This window comes from Phyllostomus discolor, chromosome 3 (assembly GCF_004126475.2).
Source record: "Phyllostomus discolor isolate MPI-MPIP mPhyDis1 chromosome 3, mPhyDis1.pri.v3, whole genome shotgun sequence".
In the NCBI taxonomy this organism is placed as follows: Eukaryota; Metazoa; Chordata; class Mammalia; order Chiroptera; family Phyllostomidae; genus Phyllostomus; species Phyllostomus discolor.
The window spans coordinates 19,062,195-19,079,916 of NC_040905.2; positions in this window are offsets into that span (position 1 = coordinate 19,062,195).

A 17,722-nucleotide genomic window follows, 5' to 3' on the forward strand; every position below is an offset into this window, starting at 1 on the left:
AACATAAATCCAAACCTTAAGATTTCAGATCAATTTAAAAACTCTGCTTTACTAATACTACTGAAGTATATGCAAAATTTCTCATCTTGTCCTGTGCTAAATTTCTGTAGTCATTATTAGAAAAGAGTTCCTGTAATAAAAACTATCGAACATCTTATTTCCCTAGACATTGCCAAATCATTATACTCTTTATAGGGTGATTCAGTTTTATTAATGGTCTATGGGGCAGAAGAAATAATACAGTAATCTTTTTTTTTCTACATAAGATGGGTACTAACCTCAAGTCCCACTCTCATCAAGACTTTTTATTTTCTGTGTTAAGCAGGTTTTCAGGATGTCCCTAGAAGCCATACACTTTATAGCTGTCTAAAACAGTAAACCATACATGTCTTCACAATTATCTTGGACATATTGCTGTAGTCTATTGAATTTATTAGCATATGATATAAATGCACAGAGCTCAATATCCCCAAATATTTAAGCAAGATAAGAGTAAAAAAATGCAACCAGTGTTTTATAGAATTAGCAAAAGTATGTAAAAAACAGTATCTTTGAAAGTTGATTGCCATGTAATATTCATTAATTATAAAGGAGAAAACATGACTATACAGTACAGAAACCTGTCATTCATCAACTTAACCAAGCAGACAAAGATAATGTGACTAGTAAGACTCATATTGACATCATCTACCTGCTGAGGTATACATTTACTTCTGTTGTGTTCTTACTAAAAATACATAACACAAACATGAGAAAACACAACACTCACCTTTATTTAAAGACATTCTACAAAACAACTGGTCAATGCCCTTCAAAGTTTTCAGATTATAAAAAGCAAAGAAACAATGAGGAACTGTGTTGGAAGAAACTACGAAGATATGACAACAAAATGTATTATTTGATCCTCAATCAAATTCTGCACCAGGAAAAGGAAACTAGTTAGAAAATTAAAGTAATGTATATAAGATTGATAGATTATTTATTTGTATTATATTAGTTTAATTTTCAGGCATTTATAATTGGTTATATAACATTAAGTTATAAAGAAACTGAATGAAAGCTCTATGGAAATTCTTTGCAATTTTGGTGACTTTTGTATAAATGAATTCACTGCAAAATAAAAATTAAAAAAATAAATAAGCATTGATGACATGAAAACTAATGATAGACTGTAGACTATTAAAATACAACTGGACATAAACACAAAAGATAGTAGTACTTTTTCATTGATAAAAATCTTTACTTTAAAATATAGAACCAGAAATTTGTTTTTGGTGAGAGGCTGTGATATGCACAATAAAGTTACAATAAAGATTACCTCAATAATTTAAGAATTTAGACTGCACTGTATTTGTAATTATCAATATGTATATTATGCATACATATATGTGTATACGTACACATGTGTATGTTATTCTGGAGCTAGTAAAAGATAGAATGTTTGATGAGAGCTTTGAAGAAAATCAGGATTTGGCGAGGAAAGGCTAATAAAGGAGTAAAGAATGTGATAACTAAGCTATAGCAGCAAGGTGTGATAAAATGACTATAAGTATTACTAAAAGTAAAAATGAAAAGCTACAGGTGTATATGACTCCTCTCAGAGACAGAAGAGCAAAGTTAGCAGCAAAATTCTCCCAGCAAAAGACTAACCTAGGAAAGTGGCATGACAGCTTGGCTAGCGTGGCAGACACCACCACACTCTGAGGCTGACTCAAAATAATGTGCAAGTTCCAGAACCAGAATTAGAAATGAAAGTGAGCCCTGGCTGGTGTAGCTCAGTGGATTGAGCGCGGGCTGGGAACTAAAGTGTCCCAGGTTCGATTCCCAGCCAGGGTACATTCCTGGGTTGCAGGCCATAACCCTCAGCAACCACACATCTCTCTCTCTCTCTCTCTCTCTCTCTCTCTCTCTCTCTCTCTCTCCCCCCTTCCCTCCCTAAAAATGGATGAATAAAATCTTAAAAAAAAAAAAGAAATGAAAGTGAGATTACAAAGACCAACCAAAACTACAACACTGGAAAAAAAGATAAACTCAATTTAAACAATTTATAAATGACATAAATGAGGAGGAGAGATGATGAAAGTTATTTACTTGATAAATTATTCATTAAAATTATGTTCAGATATTCAATTATTGCTTTAAACACATTTATTCTTCTCTGTCTCTCCTTCCATCCCTCTCACCCCTTGTTTTAGTCAAGTAAGTTCATCAATCTAATGCATTTTTATATGAAAATAAGAAAAGAAATCAACTATAGTACATCTCTAAAAATTCAATTTATTTTGATAGTTATTCAAACAAGAAACAGTGTTTATGTTTTGTCCTCTAAAACTTGAAAACAATTTTTGATAAAGTTTGGTTGACTCTTTTACCCAAAGGATTAAGTGATTACCCATTACAGGCTGGTTATATATTTTGTTTGTCTTCACCTAAAGAAATCTCATTACAATTTGGCTTTTTATGAATACTATCTTACAAGAAATTGCATTTTCAGTTATTTAGGAAGTTCAAACACAGTCAAACTTAAAATACTGCAAGGTCAGTCTTTTAAACAAACTAATTAAATTATTTTACTTAAATTGCAGAGTACATAGATTCTTAGAACTGATGAAAACCAATCTCGACAAAATCCTGCCTTTTTTTCTTTTCTCTTTCAATTTGTTTTATTTCCAAATTCTATTAAATAAGTAACAGGAAATATGCTTCAAAATATATATTTATACATATGAGTTATTTTATCAAATAACAATATTAACAACTCAAGTTATCTTTTATTTTAAACTTTCCTCTAATCTCAAGATTCATAGGCTAATACCTGACCTACACAAGGTTTATATGTATTTCCTATAAGTTGATGTAGATTAGTATTCTTAATTTAAGTTCTATTGCCTGAAGTGAAGTTATAAATCTCTGAACTTAATTTTCTTTTAAAGGAAATGTCTCTCTATAGAGTTTGAATTTTTCAATCAAAGCTACCTCTTTTCTTTCCTTTGTCCTGAATTAACTTTTTTCCCTAAATACATACTTTGTTATATGAGCCAAAATGTGTAATCACAATGGAAAACTTTGTCTTGTGTTATAAGTGAAAAAGCAGAAAAACCATACAATATTACACTTTTATTATAAACCACATAATTTGATATGTATTTAAAGAATTGCTTTATACTGCTTTTAATTAAAAATCATAGCAGAATAATAAATTAAAATATATTTTGTAGATGTTAACATTATAACTTCTTTTAAGGTATAAAATAACAAATTTTAAAAAATCTGTGCCTTGACAGGTTTTGCTCCTTAATTTAATGGCCAGAGTCAGCCACAGTTAATAATTTTCCACAGAAACTTGTATATTTTTATATATAAATGAATCTATCTGTATAAACCTATAATTCCTACACATACATAAACATATATATAGAACATCATGATAATAATGTATGCATCTCTTCATATAGTTCTGAAACTTTTTCTCCCTTTGAGCAGTATATTACAATTATATTTCAGATCACTAAACATATATGCACCTACTTATTGTTGAATTATTATTTTTATTGTCATAAACATATTTAACATTTTGCTGTTTCCATGTGATATACAGATTCTACCCCAAAACATTTTGAAACTCCTCCTCTAATCAGTTGTGTATAAGTGTGGCTGTTTGTCATTTCTGTAATGAAATCTAGAAGTTATCAGACTTTACAGTATTTGCTGACTTGATAGACCAATGTTGTATACTTTTGTCTTACCTTACACTCCTATGATTATTATGAATATTAGCATCTTTGTTATGAGTTTATTGCTATGTGTCTTTCCTCTTTTGTAAAACGACTTTCCATAATCCATTTTGGGATATTGTCTTACTAAGTCGTATTAGCTCTTCATATATTCAAGTTCATTAATTTCATCTTCGAAATTGTTATAAATATTTTACCACATTATCTAATATTTAATTTTAAAACTTTATTATGTAGTAGTTTATAAAACTGTTTTTAAATGTTTTGTGTTACCTTAAATGTCAACTTTGTGCCCGCTATTATAATCCAACACACAAGCAAAACATTTTCATGTTTTTGAAAATGACTAGGGACAGAGCTTTCTTCTTTGTTTTAAAATAACATCTCTATGGGACTATTGGTGAAAATACTGCTTCATGGAATATCTGATATTTTTCTGCCTATGTTCCCCTCTAGGACTTTTTAGAGCAAGGCACATAAAGGAAAGAATAAACAAATGGGACTTCATTAAAAATAGAAAGCTTCTGCATGGCTAAAGAAAACATCAGCAGTCTCCCATACAAATAATATCCAGGCCCAACCCTGCTTAGCTTCCTCTATCAGATGAGATTGGTGTGGGGTAAATGCAGACTACTGTATTTAAACAACAATAAAATAAAGAAAAAAGAAAACATCAGCAAAATGAAAAGGGAATGAATCACATGGGAAAATATATTTGCCAATGATACCTCAAACAAGAGTTGAACTCCAAATACACAGAGAGAAGTCACATGACTCCACTCCAGAAAGACAAATAGTCCCATTAAAAAATGGGCAAAGGACCTGAACAAACACTTCTCCAAGGGCATATGGAGTGCCCAGAGACATATGAAAGGATGCTCAGCATTACTAGCCATCAGAAAATTAAATTAAATGAGATAATGCAATTAAAACCACAATGAGATACCACTTCACACCAGTAAGAATGGCCATCATAAACTAATCAAGAAACAACAGGTGCTGGTGAGACTCTGGTGAAAGGGAACCCTAGTTCACTGTTGGTTAGAATATGGACTGGGGGCAGCCACTGTGGAAAACAGTATGGAATTTCCTCAGAAAAATTAAACTGGAACTGCCTTTTGACTCTGCAATTCCACTACTGGGATTATACCCTAAGGATCCTGGAAAACCAATCCAAAAAAGTTTATGCGCCCCCAGTGTTCATAGCAGCATTATTTACAATAGCCAAGTACTGGAAGCAACCTAAGTGCCCATCAGTAAATGAGTGCATCAATAAACCATGGTAAATTTACACAATGGGATACTATGCAACAGAAAGAAAGAAAGAGCTCCTACCCTTTGTGACAGCATAGATGGATCTGGAGAGCATTATGCTAAGTGAAATATGCCAGATGGTGGAAGACAATACCATATGAACTCACCTATAAGTGGAACCTAATCAACAAAACTAACAAACAAGCAAAATAGAACCAGAGGACATTGAAACAAAGAACAAACTGAAAATAACCAGAGGGATTTAGGGGATTATGTGAGGGAAAGGAGGAAGTGTGGTCAAGAAACATGTTTAAAGGACACATGGACTGATGCAGATACTGGCCTGCAGTGTCCATGTCATTATGGATGGAGTGAGACAATTCACATGAACTACCAAGTCCAGTGGAGGAAAAGGACAGCATGGCTTTTCCTCTCAAGGGGAGCAAAGCCTTGGCCCTTGCCGTGACCAGCCTTTATTGTGTTTTCTAGGCACATTACATGATGGTCCTCATTTACTATGCACAGGTCCGCTTTAGGTGGTTACCTTTTACAGAAAACAAAGGAGAGGATGCTGCTACTCACATCATGGAAGAAGGATATTTGAAAATGAAAAGGCAAAAGTGGTTGAACTGGTTACACTCATCCTTGGAAGGTTCAGCATGGATTTTAGGAAGTAACTTTGGCAGTAGAATGTCCCTCAATTCAAGGTGAGGGAGTTTTTTAGCAAGAGCAAAACTCAAAGTGGCCTAGGCACATTGCAGGCCTGATTCCTCATGGAGAACCTATCTGTGGCCGGTGGGTCCTGTGCATCTCCGAGTGGGAGCTGGGCCCACACCACGCAGAACAGTTTCGTACAATGGACAAAACCAGGAAGGGGGGTAGAATGGAGGGTGGGAGGCAAGGGATGGGTGGGGCAGGGGGAGTGGGGAGGTAAAAATGGAGAGAATTGCACTTGAACAACAGTAAAAGCCGTATTAATTCAGCAATAAAAAAATAGAAATAAAATGAAAATAGGTACAGAGAAATTTAAAAATAAAATAAAATAACATCTCTTTCTTATTAAAAAACACAGAGAAAGTTATCATGAAAAGGCCAAAGTATGCCACACTCACAGTTGCATTTGGTTAAAAGCAACCAGCTGTATTTTCAAAATACCTCGGCATACCTAATTATTTATTATACACATAATACACTTTATACAATAAACATTTTAAATGCTGATCCTACGATAATAACCAGACATTAATTACATCTAGAATATATCAACATTTTATAAAAACTTGGAAAAAAACTAAAATAGGTGCATATCTTACAGATTTATTTGTTTACAAAGTAAATGTGAAAACATAGAAGTCAAATTGAATGGTAATCAATATCCACATCTTACCACTGAGCAAGTTGATATACCCAGCAAGGCTTGTATCTGTTCAGTAGGCTGAGTATTCTTGAGGAGCATTATTTACCATGATAGTATTTTTACATTCATTTTTAGCATTATTCATTTTAATGGTCTGTTTAATACTATTTCCTTTATCTCATGGGTTCTTCTAGGGTCCGATTTTCAGTTTTTGTTTTATTTTGCTGGAATGTGTACTTTGAATAATTCTTTCAGAGATATGGTAAATTTGAGTCCGTATCCTTCTCTCTCTCCCTCTGTTATATTTTTTATTTACAAATTATGGTATACTTAAGTACATGAGATGTTCAGCTCATTGCCATAAAAATAGTAAACAGGGTGACATTGTCGACTATGAACCTCCTTGTTTTCAGTTAACCTATGGCTCCAGTGTAACAAAGGAATTCATAGATATAGTACAACAACTCAATGGCTGAGTTGAATGGAAATGAATTCAATTTTATTGCATCTCAGTTAAAACTAAGACAAAAGGGCAGACTTTTATCTCAGAATTTTCTACTAGGTCTATATCAAAAAGTAAATATTAGAAAATACCATTTCATATCAAACACATCTGGAATCCATCACGTGGAAGATTTTGTGTGCGAGGCAAGGGCAGAAGTACCCCAGCAGGGAGACTCCCTCAAAGATAAGGGAAAGCCCCTCATGTCTTTCAGTACATTCTGCGTGACCAGAAATCCATCATGGGAAGAGTCATGGTCAAAGAGTCACACAGAGGCCAAACCTTTTCCTTAGGCTAATTGGGAAGTGACAGTGATTTAGCAGAATCCTCATTCTGGCTGTGAAACTTCACAGCAACTTCACCTTGAGATTTTTCCAGGGAAATAGGGATACAGGGAGTGGTACTGGCTCCTAGTTAATTTTATCCATGCCAAGTGGTTGATGCTGTTCAATTATCAAAATTCATTCTGTGATCTTCAGGACTGCACTCAAGAAGGCTCCCCCAAGGGAAAACACACCCGCTTCACCCCTCTTCTTTTTACCCCTCCTCATGGAAATTCTCTCCATATGCTGCTCTTATATATTACTCTTTCAGTTTTAGTAAATTTCTCTGAACATAAAATTATTGGTTCATAATCTTGTTTCTGAGAGCATTCTGCTAGTCAGTCTTCAGTTCTGTTTTTCTGTTCTTTTTTTTTTCTCCCCTTTTTGATCCTGACAATCATTTCTATTGTTTAATTAGGTATCGTTCTTACAACCTGCTGCACTTATATCAACGCAAGATTCTTTAGTATTCACCTAAAGCTCGTTTATTAAAGACAACACAACTGATGTTTCCTTTAATCATAGTTCTGTTTGAGTTTGGAGGAAGAACTACTGTTTCTTTTTTAAGGTGATTATTTATTTACTAATTCATGGTTTTATATTTATCTTTAGTATGAGATTGTTCAACTTAGTGCCCATTTTCTGGTTAAGGAAGTACAGATATGCCATGTTCACGTGATGAATCAGAATATGACTAATTTTTGGCATATTGCAGGTACTGTACATTATTTTTCTTGCTAGTTCCCAGCCATTCAAAGCCCCAGGCTCCCTCTATATCCTTGAGATTTTGGCAAATATTACATGGATTCTGTGCTCTAGCAATGAGAACAGAGTCTAAAATAAGACCAAATAACCTAGGCGCTCCCTATTTAGTAGCCCAGATTAATATTGACAGATTGATAGCTGCCCCAGGGCACCCTCCCAATCCTGCGCCCACAAGTACAAGCTGTGTGCATTCTGGAATTGACCCTTTCTTTCTTCATTTCCTTTGCTATGCATGATTTACAGGGCGGTTCCCAATATAGATCTGACTGTAGTGTTTTCCATTACTACATAACAATTTTCCATATACTAAAGCAACTTTAGGTTTAAAAAGTGTGATTTATCATTTCATAATTTTGTAGCTCAGAAGTTGGAGTAGGTTTGATTGGGTCCTCAGCTTGGGGACTCACAAAGCTGAAGTCAGTGTGTTGACTAGGTCATCTTCTTTCTGAAGGAATCTACTTCCACATCCAGTCAGTGGTTAGAAGAATGTGGTGTGTGAGGTTTAGGACTGAGGTCCCTTTCCTCAATGAAGATCAGCTGTGGCCATTCTCACCTTTGAGCAATCACCACATTCCTTGAATCATGCCTCTCTTCATCTTCAAACTCAGTAACGGTAATGTTGAATTTTTCTTGTGCTTCAAATCTTTCTGATTCTGTCTTCTGCCCCCAGCAGGAGAAAATTTGCTGCTTTAGTTTTAGGGCTCACTTTATTGCAAAAGACCCCCACAGGATAATCTTTATATTTTATGGCCAAATATGTCATATAACAAAACAACACATGGGAGTTACATCTCATTATATTCATCGGTGCTGGAGATTAGGATGGGAAATCTTTAAATGGGCAATCTGGAAATCTCACCAACTGCTCTACTGTGTTTTGTGACTTGCAGCTTCTTCAAAATACTGATTTACAATCAGTTATTCATCTAGTGTGTGTGCATTTATATATTTACATTATAATAATTTCTGAATACTTGAAGTAGAGAGGGAAGTCTAAGCAATTATTCATTTATTCAAAATATTATTAATGCTTCATTATTGGTGAGTCCAAGGATACAAGGGTAAGAAAGATGAAAATTAAATTTTTTAATATGGATCTTTCTGTGATGATAGGCATATAGTTTATAAACTAAAATATTACAAAAATTCAAAAATATTTTGTACTTGCCTCTTCTTTATCTCATTGCTGTGGGAGGATTCTCACCATGTGGTTAGGGGATGGCCAAATACTGGCTGGTTTGGAGCCATGCCAGTTTATTAGTCCCAGATTCAACCACAGAAGACCTCATGCCATGTAAGACAACACACAGAGATTGTGTTAAAGAAGAGTATGAACAAAGGACCATGGGAGGCTGGATTTGTAGTATCACAAATGTGGAGAGCCCCTTGGTTTCTGCAGGAGGATGTGACTCTTGTTTGAATAATTCTGCAGGATAGTGGTGAAGTAAAACTCACTACTTAGGGTTAAGCAAGAACAGTGTCAGATCTCTTAGATAAGAAGACTGTTTGGCAGAAGACCCTTATCTTCAGAAGTAGAATGGGGAAAGGAACTTGCATTTAGGTCATTCAGAGCTCTCCTGATTTTACCAGAGGTCAAAGCAGTGCATGAACCTTAATTTCATGCCTTACATCACAAGGTATAATTCTTAGCAGATAATTTAAATTATTAGAAAGGATGCTAATCAACTAAAGGGTTACAGGAGATAGGATGGTGAGGGAAGTCTTCACTGTGGAATAGGAATTTCAACTGAGGCCTGAATGATAAGGAGCTAGCAATGTGAAGGTCAGGGAAAGCACATTTTAAAGAAGAAATAGATCCAATGTGTAGGCCCTTAGGTAGAAACAAAATTCCCTTGATGAAGAAAGAAAGAATTTCAGTGAGACTGTAATGTCATGAAGAGTGAGGGAGCGATGAAAGGTGAACTAGAAAGGTAAGCAATTTTTATGCTTGTGTGTAGGAATTTGCAAACTAGGACAAGAAGTCATTGGTTTATATCCTGTGTGAGTCTAGAAGTTATTGGAGGGATTTAAACAGGGGAGTCATATGGTCTGCATAATGATTTAATTAGACGTGGATGAGAAGGACCAGTAACAATGTACAGTTAGACAAGGGTGTAATTACCAATGTCATTAAGGTACTCTGATTTTTAGCCAAGGAGGGGTCAAGCAAAACTAAATGTGCTAATCTGTCACAGGCACACAAACATTACTTTGTTAGGCATACAATTGTGAAATATATTTTAGTATCATTTATATCATATACTTGGTAACAAAGGTAAAAAGAAAGCATTACACTGACTGAAGAAACCAATAACCTTTAAATTCATAGAAATTAAACATATGTATTTTTAATATCAGAAAATTTTACACAGTGGTACCTTCATGCTCTTTGTTAATTAGTTCCAGAACTCTTGATGAAGGATTTTCTCTTGCGAGGCAGCATCCTGACTCAGATAAGCTCTAGCAAGTGTGATGAGTCTTAAGCAAGTGCCGTGTGTCCAACGTTTTTCTTCTCCTCAACATGCAACGAGTACGGGGTTCTGTGAATTCTAAAGCTGACAAATACCAGGTATGACTGTATTATGTAATGCTCAAATTTATTTTTCATGGGCATTACTTTTGTATATTGTTCTGTTGGTTATTGTCATGATGATTTGTTATAACTCACCAAAACTCCAGAGAAATGTACAGATAATTAAAACCAGTGCACACACAGTACATACATGGAGGACAATACAGTTTATGTTTCCCTACCATTCAACAGCTTCCCCTGTTCTTCCCATGGGCTGTTTTGAACTACTGTTATTTATATTTATTTTATTTTTAATTAATTTGGGGGTGACATTGGTTAACAAGATTATATAGGTTTCAGAGCATTTATGTTTTTAAATATGACTCCTCTGTGCTATAAATCTATTAAGCTAAGTTAGAAGCTGCATCTGTATAGTAGTATGTAATCCTTTAGTGCTAGTGTCCCTCTTTATTTCACTTTCTTTAAAAAAAAAGACAACAAATGTAACCAAATTTGACGGTGAATAAAAACGGTACAAACAATAAATCCACTTTATTGAAAATCTATTGAATCCACATAGGTGACAACTAATTGAAGTCACATTTAAAAAGCTATTTGAAATTTTTGCCTCATAGTATAAAAAGAATATTATGAAAATTCAGAAATCTCAGGAAATAGCAACCTCTTTAAAAATATGATCTCTTCAAAATGTTAAGGAAAATGTGTTTATAATTCCAATAATGGCAAATTATGTGACTAGCTCAGTGAATATGGCAAAATAGCAAGAAGAATTATCAATAAAAGTTTGTGGATATAACTTTAAAAGAATAAGCAGGGTATTATAAAAATATAAATTTAAGACTTAAGACAATTGTCTTAAACTTTAGTGTGCTCAGGGATTTCTGAGATGGTGGTTTAAAATGCAGCAAAAGGAAATACATTCTTCAGAGATTCCTTTTTCAAAGGATCTTCCTTTTTTAAAGCGTGTGGATCACGGTAAGAGTACTCAATTGTATGCCAATTGATTCTGCAAAAAATGTGATTTTGTAGGTTTAATTTTGTGTTTTAGCTTCTTGTCTTTCTACACCTACCTTAAAAAAACAAACAAACAAACCCAGATTGCTGTAAATCTCTAAATGAGTGAATTATGGGGCACTGCAAATCCAATATGTACCTATAAATAAGAAACCACACACTTGTTGTTACAAACCATCAAGATTTTGGGTTTGTTGTGAGGCATTACCATTGCAGAAATCCAAAAAAATGTTAACTGTAACTCAATGTCAGATAGTTCTGGAAGAGAAAAATTCCAAATAAGCAATGTGAAAAAAGTGTAAACACTGTAAGGGGTAGAGAAAGAAATAAAAATCCAAAAATAAAATCTCAATGTCTATCATAGGATATAACAAAAATAGTTGCTTTGTTTATTGCATGTTTGTGATGTGCTAACATAGTTTAATGCACTTCTATATATTGCTAAATAAGATCTCTTTTTTAAAACCCTCGCCCAAGGATATTTATTGATTTTAGAAAGAGAGGAAAGGAGAGAGAGAGAAACACTGATGGGCTGCATCCCCCACAAGCCATAACTGGGGATCAAGCACACACACTAGGTCGGTGTCCCCAGGAGGGGCAAACACTCACACATGTGGTGTACGGCACAGCATGCTGACCAACTGAGTCATCTGGCCAGATTAATTTTGATTAGCATTTTCATTGTGTATTCTCTTTACTCTACTTAGTCTGCCATTTTTATATGGAAATTGTCATGATTATAGGCGAATAATATTGTCATCTTTTTAAATCCATTATGACAAACATTTTCTTTTATTTGGTGGCTCCATTTATTTGCAATTACTCAAATTACCGATATGTTTGTGTTCAAACTTTATCTTTTATGTTTTTACTCTTCTCCCATTCTTAAAGATATGGATTTTTTTTAATTTTTCTATTTTTCTTTATGATAATGTGTTAGTTATTAATTGTTTTAGTTGATTATTCTTCTCATTTATAAGATACTCCCTCGCCTCATGTTTATCTGTGACATTTCATCTCATGCATTCTCCTCTCTCCATGCTTCTATCTGTAATTGTTTCCAACACCAGAAAATATTCCTATACATTTCTTTTAATCAGAGGCTTACACAGCTGACTTCTCCCAGTTACTGTCTTCCTGCAAATTTACTTTGTCTTCATTTATAAAAGATATTTTCACAGGGCATTGAATTCTAAGTCAGAATTTCAAAGACTTCAGTCCATTGTCTGCTGGCCTCTATTGTTTCTTTGAGGAGTCTTTGTTTGAAAGGAATATGCCTTTATTCTCACTTATTTTATTTTAATTTTCTGGCTGCCTTTATAATTTTCCTTTTTGTCTTTGTTTTTGGGCAGTTTTGCAATGATATTTCTGTTTCTGTTGTTTTTTTCTCCTTTTGGTTTGCTTTTAGCTATTTTCTTCTTGCATGCCTGATTATTTTTGCATTAGAACCCAGAAATTATGTATGAAGCACTGCATGACAATTTAAAACCCTAATTGTTTTTCCTTACAAAAGTGTTGTTTCAAGAGTCAATTAAAACGGAGGCACATAACCTGAACTGCAACGGGAAGATCTGGACCGGCTTCCATTATGTGAACGCCGCTTATTCTCTGTTCCCCCAGATTTCAGGCAAGTCTCTTCAGTCCTACATGAAATTTTAGTGTGTAATCCTGGACTCTCCTCTCACGCTGGTCTTGAATTTTAATTCACGTCCCCTCATCAAAGCTATGCAAGTATCCAAAACTAATAAATTAATCAGCCTCTCAACTTCTCAGATAATTATCCTGTACAATCAGTGTTTAGCTGCTTATTAATAAGAAAAAAGAACAAAGGGAATTTTATATCAAGCTTAATGAATGGCAACATAAACTTGCTTGCCTAGCCAGGTAGCTATAATTTCACGCCCAGGGGATTACAACATTTCTCCACCAAGGGATTAAGACTCTTCCCTTCCTCCCTCTAGTGCCAGATTGTTGGGGGCACAGGGAGAAATGCTTGACCAAAGAGGCTTTTCAGTGTAACTAGGGAGTGAACCTATCAGAAATTCACAAAAGCTCGGGAACTTTCATTGGCCAATTTGAAAAATCTTCTGGCCTTTTCCAAGCCCAAGCTAATGTAATCCCAAGGGAACAAAGAATCTCTCTCTCTCTCTCTCCTCTCTCCTCTCTCGCTCTCTCTCCTCTCTCCTCTCTCTTCTCTCTCTCTCCTCTTCCTCCTTCTCTCCTCTCGTCTTTCCCCCCCCCCAATGACCCACTTACACTGTGCACGTGACTGTTCTCTCCATAGCCACATGGCCCTAGCATCCACATGGCCCAATGCTGTGCAGACTCCGCATACAAACTTCAGAGGAAGACTGAGAACTACAACACAATAGACTGGAGCTGAAACATGCACTGAGCTAGCTGATGCTGGACTGGACTGTATAATGAGGCAGAAACTTTTTGGTAGAAACTTTTTGGACTTCAGTAGGGCTTTTATTTCCAGCCCTAGTGAGACCAAGTTTGACTTTTTCCATGGCGAGATGGATAGAGATGGGGCTGTGGGAAGTCAGGGGAAATTGCCTAGCTTTTACATCATTAATAAAGTTTACCACAGAACTCTGTCCTCCTGTGTGGTCTCAGGAAATTCTCCTTGGAACAAACACTGCAGAACTCCACTACTACTGGTAACAACTCCTCTCAGAGCAAAGCCTTGAATGGAAAAGTCGTGCCGGGAGGTTGTCTCACTTCTTTGGTTTTCCTTCCCTCTAGGAAAGTGAATCTGTAGGATTTCGGAGGCACAAAATACTCTGATGACTACAAATTGAGATGTGTTCACCATGTATGCGATTTTTTAGTTACTATATTAGAATTCTTTCCTCATTGCTGCAAGTCAATGTATAAAATTATAATGTTGAGGTAAGATAATATTAGGTGATTCCTATATTTTGGTCTGGGAAACATTATATAATATTATAGAAGAGAATTTTCTTTTTTCATTCAATTAAATTCATAATATATGGCAGGCTTACATGTGGTTTTAGTATAACCCTGTAGTTTAAAATTTTAGTTTAAAATTCTATAGTATATCTAGTATTTAAACAATACCTATGATATAAAGTAATTTTTAACTAAAATCATACCAGATCCAGACCTAATCACACTAATTTTTACAATCATCTATTTCTAGATATCCCTTACATCAAGCATCTGATTTTCAAATAAATTGCCTAGTCACAAAAGATAGATTAAGTATCTATGTGACTCAAAATAGGGTTTAGTAATTATTTGTTAACATAGTTAACTCCATGTTTTTTTAAAGATTCATTTATTTTTTTTAGAGAGGGAAGGGAGGGAGATAGAGAGAGAGAGAGAACATCAATGTGCAGTTGCTGGGGTTCATGCCTGCAACCCAGGCATGTACCCTGACTGGGAATTGAACCTGTGACACTTGGTTCACAGCCCATGCACAATCACATGTTTGTTAGGTATAAATATTTTATTTATTTATTTTTAGAGAGAGGGGAAGGGAGGGAGAAAGAAAGAAACATCAATATATGGTTGCCTCTCATGTGGCCCCCACGGGGACCTGGCCTGCAACACAGGCATGTGCCCTGATGGGAATCAAACAGAAACCCTTTGAATAGCAGCCTGAGTCAATCCACTGGGCTAACCAGCCAGGGCCATGTTTATTAGTTAAATGCAGTCTTTTTTTATTATAAGTTTCTTTCATATTAGCCTCATGCTTTCTTCTCAATTTATGAAGTTAAGTTGAATTTTTATTTTATAGTTTTGCCTATATAGTGAGTGCTTAATCACTAGAGAAATTTAAGTACCATTTAGTTAAAAAAATGAAATTCTGTTCTATGGTATATTGTGTTGGTTGGGATGCTTTGGGTTTAAGTAACAGGAAATATGGTTTCCTGAGAAGAAAATAAATGATTGGAATGGCAGAGAACCAGAAAACCTTCAACAAATATAGATAAATTGTATTATATTATCTCTGAGAAAGGACATAAAAACTGTGTGAGGAAAAACTGGTTCCCACACTCTTTCAGGTGCTGTGGTCAGAGTGACTCAGCTTTAACTGCCTTCCATTGATATTCCACTCAACTGTGGATTCCTAGGAGAGAGAAACAGAATGATCGAAGCACATTCCGTCACATGATATAACTATATGCAATATGTGGCTTTCTTATGTATTGTACTGAAACTCAGTATTAGTGATTGTGCAAATAGCATATCTGAATTTACCTAGCCATTGTCTTAGTCCCAGCTGCTGTAACAAAGTACTATAGACTGGGTGACTTATAAACAATAGAAATGTATTTCTCACAGTTCTGGAGGCTGGGTGTTCGAGATCAGGGTGCCAGCATTGTTGGTTGCTGGCCAGAGCTCTCTTCTGGATGGCAGACTGCTGCCTTCTCATTGTATCCTCCCATGGGTGAAGGGGAGAGAGAGTTCTCTGGGTTCTCTTTTAAAAGAGCACTGATTCCATTCATTAGCACTACCTAATACTGAACAGAGACAGAACTCTGCCACACAGACCGTCAGGAGAGGTGTTTGATTCTCTAATAGATGTGCACAGAGCTCACACAGAAAACCATATTTCACTAATTCTCTGAGTGGGCAGTGCTATCCTATCCTCATCATCAGCCACTATTTTGGTATTTCTACCTAATGGATGTATAGCCTTAGCAAGGCAGTTTGACCCATATTACTGGTGAAATAGGTAGAAATAAATTAAATGGTAAATATCTAGTGTAGTTGTTTCTGTAATGTTTAATGCAGAGAACATATGAAAAGACATCAGCATTTAGTACAAAACTAGTATTTAAATGCACATGTACATTATAAATGCTAGTAACTCATTGAATCAGGTGAACTATTTGATATCTGACAACTTTAAGGTGGTGTTAAACCACAGGAAATTGAAACATTAAGCTTTCTGGTAGCACAAGCCATCATGGCCCTAACAAATCACCACAGGGTATTTCAAATGACATAGCTTCATAACCCACATACCTGGAAGTAGAAAGAGCTGAGGCTTTTGTCATTGTTGCTTATGTTTTAATGCCTCAATGTTCTCTCATTCTTATGCTCTTGTACATAGAAATAAATGTAGCCAGAATGTTCTTATTGTGTACTGAGGGACTTTTTGAGAAATCAATACACTGGAAGTGAACTTTGTTTTCTAATACAAGTAATCTTAGATGAAAAATTATGCTGAGAGGATTTCTGCTTCTACTCTTTTAAAAGCGGACCTAATGTATGCCTGGTGCATTCTAAAACTCACATAATAACAAAAAGAAAAAAAATGTTTCATAAAGTAGGTGCATAGGTCCAGAAATAAATGCCTCAAGAAGCAATTTTTGCACATCAAATAGTTATTTAAAAAAAAAAAAACAAAGGATGTTCTATTCATTACCTTCTCCTTCAGAGATGTTCCATCACCAACATATTTTATTATTAACATTAATGTTACTATCACCATCTTGCACAAGGAAAGCTTTATAACCCATGCAACCTGAAATACTTTAACGTAAATTGTATATTTTAACTTACTATTAATTGCAAAAATAATTATGTACTACATCTCATAAACTAATCTTACAAAATTTCAAAAACATGATAGATTCCACTACAAATTATGCCTGAAACTTAAGGACATTTTTAGTTCAAATTATATGTACACCTTTTTAAAACAATTTTTAATCTTCTCTTTTTATTCTGTTGTTTCTTTCATACATTACTTTGTATATAATGGCTAAAGTGTTATATTTGTATGTATTATGCATCTATGTACAGATATATGTATATATTTATAGTTTGTCCAGATTTTACCATTAAGATCAGTTCAATCATAGAAAAAAAACATTCTATCTAGAAATCTCAGGGTTTTACAGTACCAATGTTGGGTATTTAGTATTCATTCTATTTTTCTGGTTTGTAAACTGCAATTTAGTATAAATTCAAAAAAAAAGAACAAATAGGCTTTTATTTTTCTTTCAGAAAATGCACTGAAAGGTGAAAGGCTATATCAATAAATTAATATCAGGGAACATTATTATTTTGTATTTGAACATTGGTAGAAGATATCCCATTATAAACAACAATATGTACAGGGTGATGAGAAGATATGTATTTAACTTTAAGAATATTACTTGCAATATTCTCACTTGTTAGGGGAGATTTTAAACCATTTTTATTATTCATGTCTTTAAAAACAAAAATGCAGTATATATTTTGTAAGAGCAAATGTAA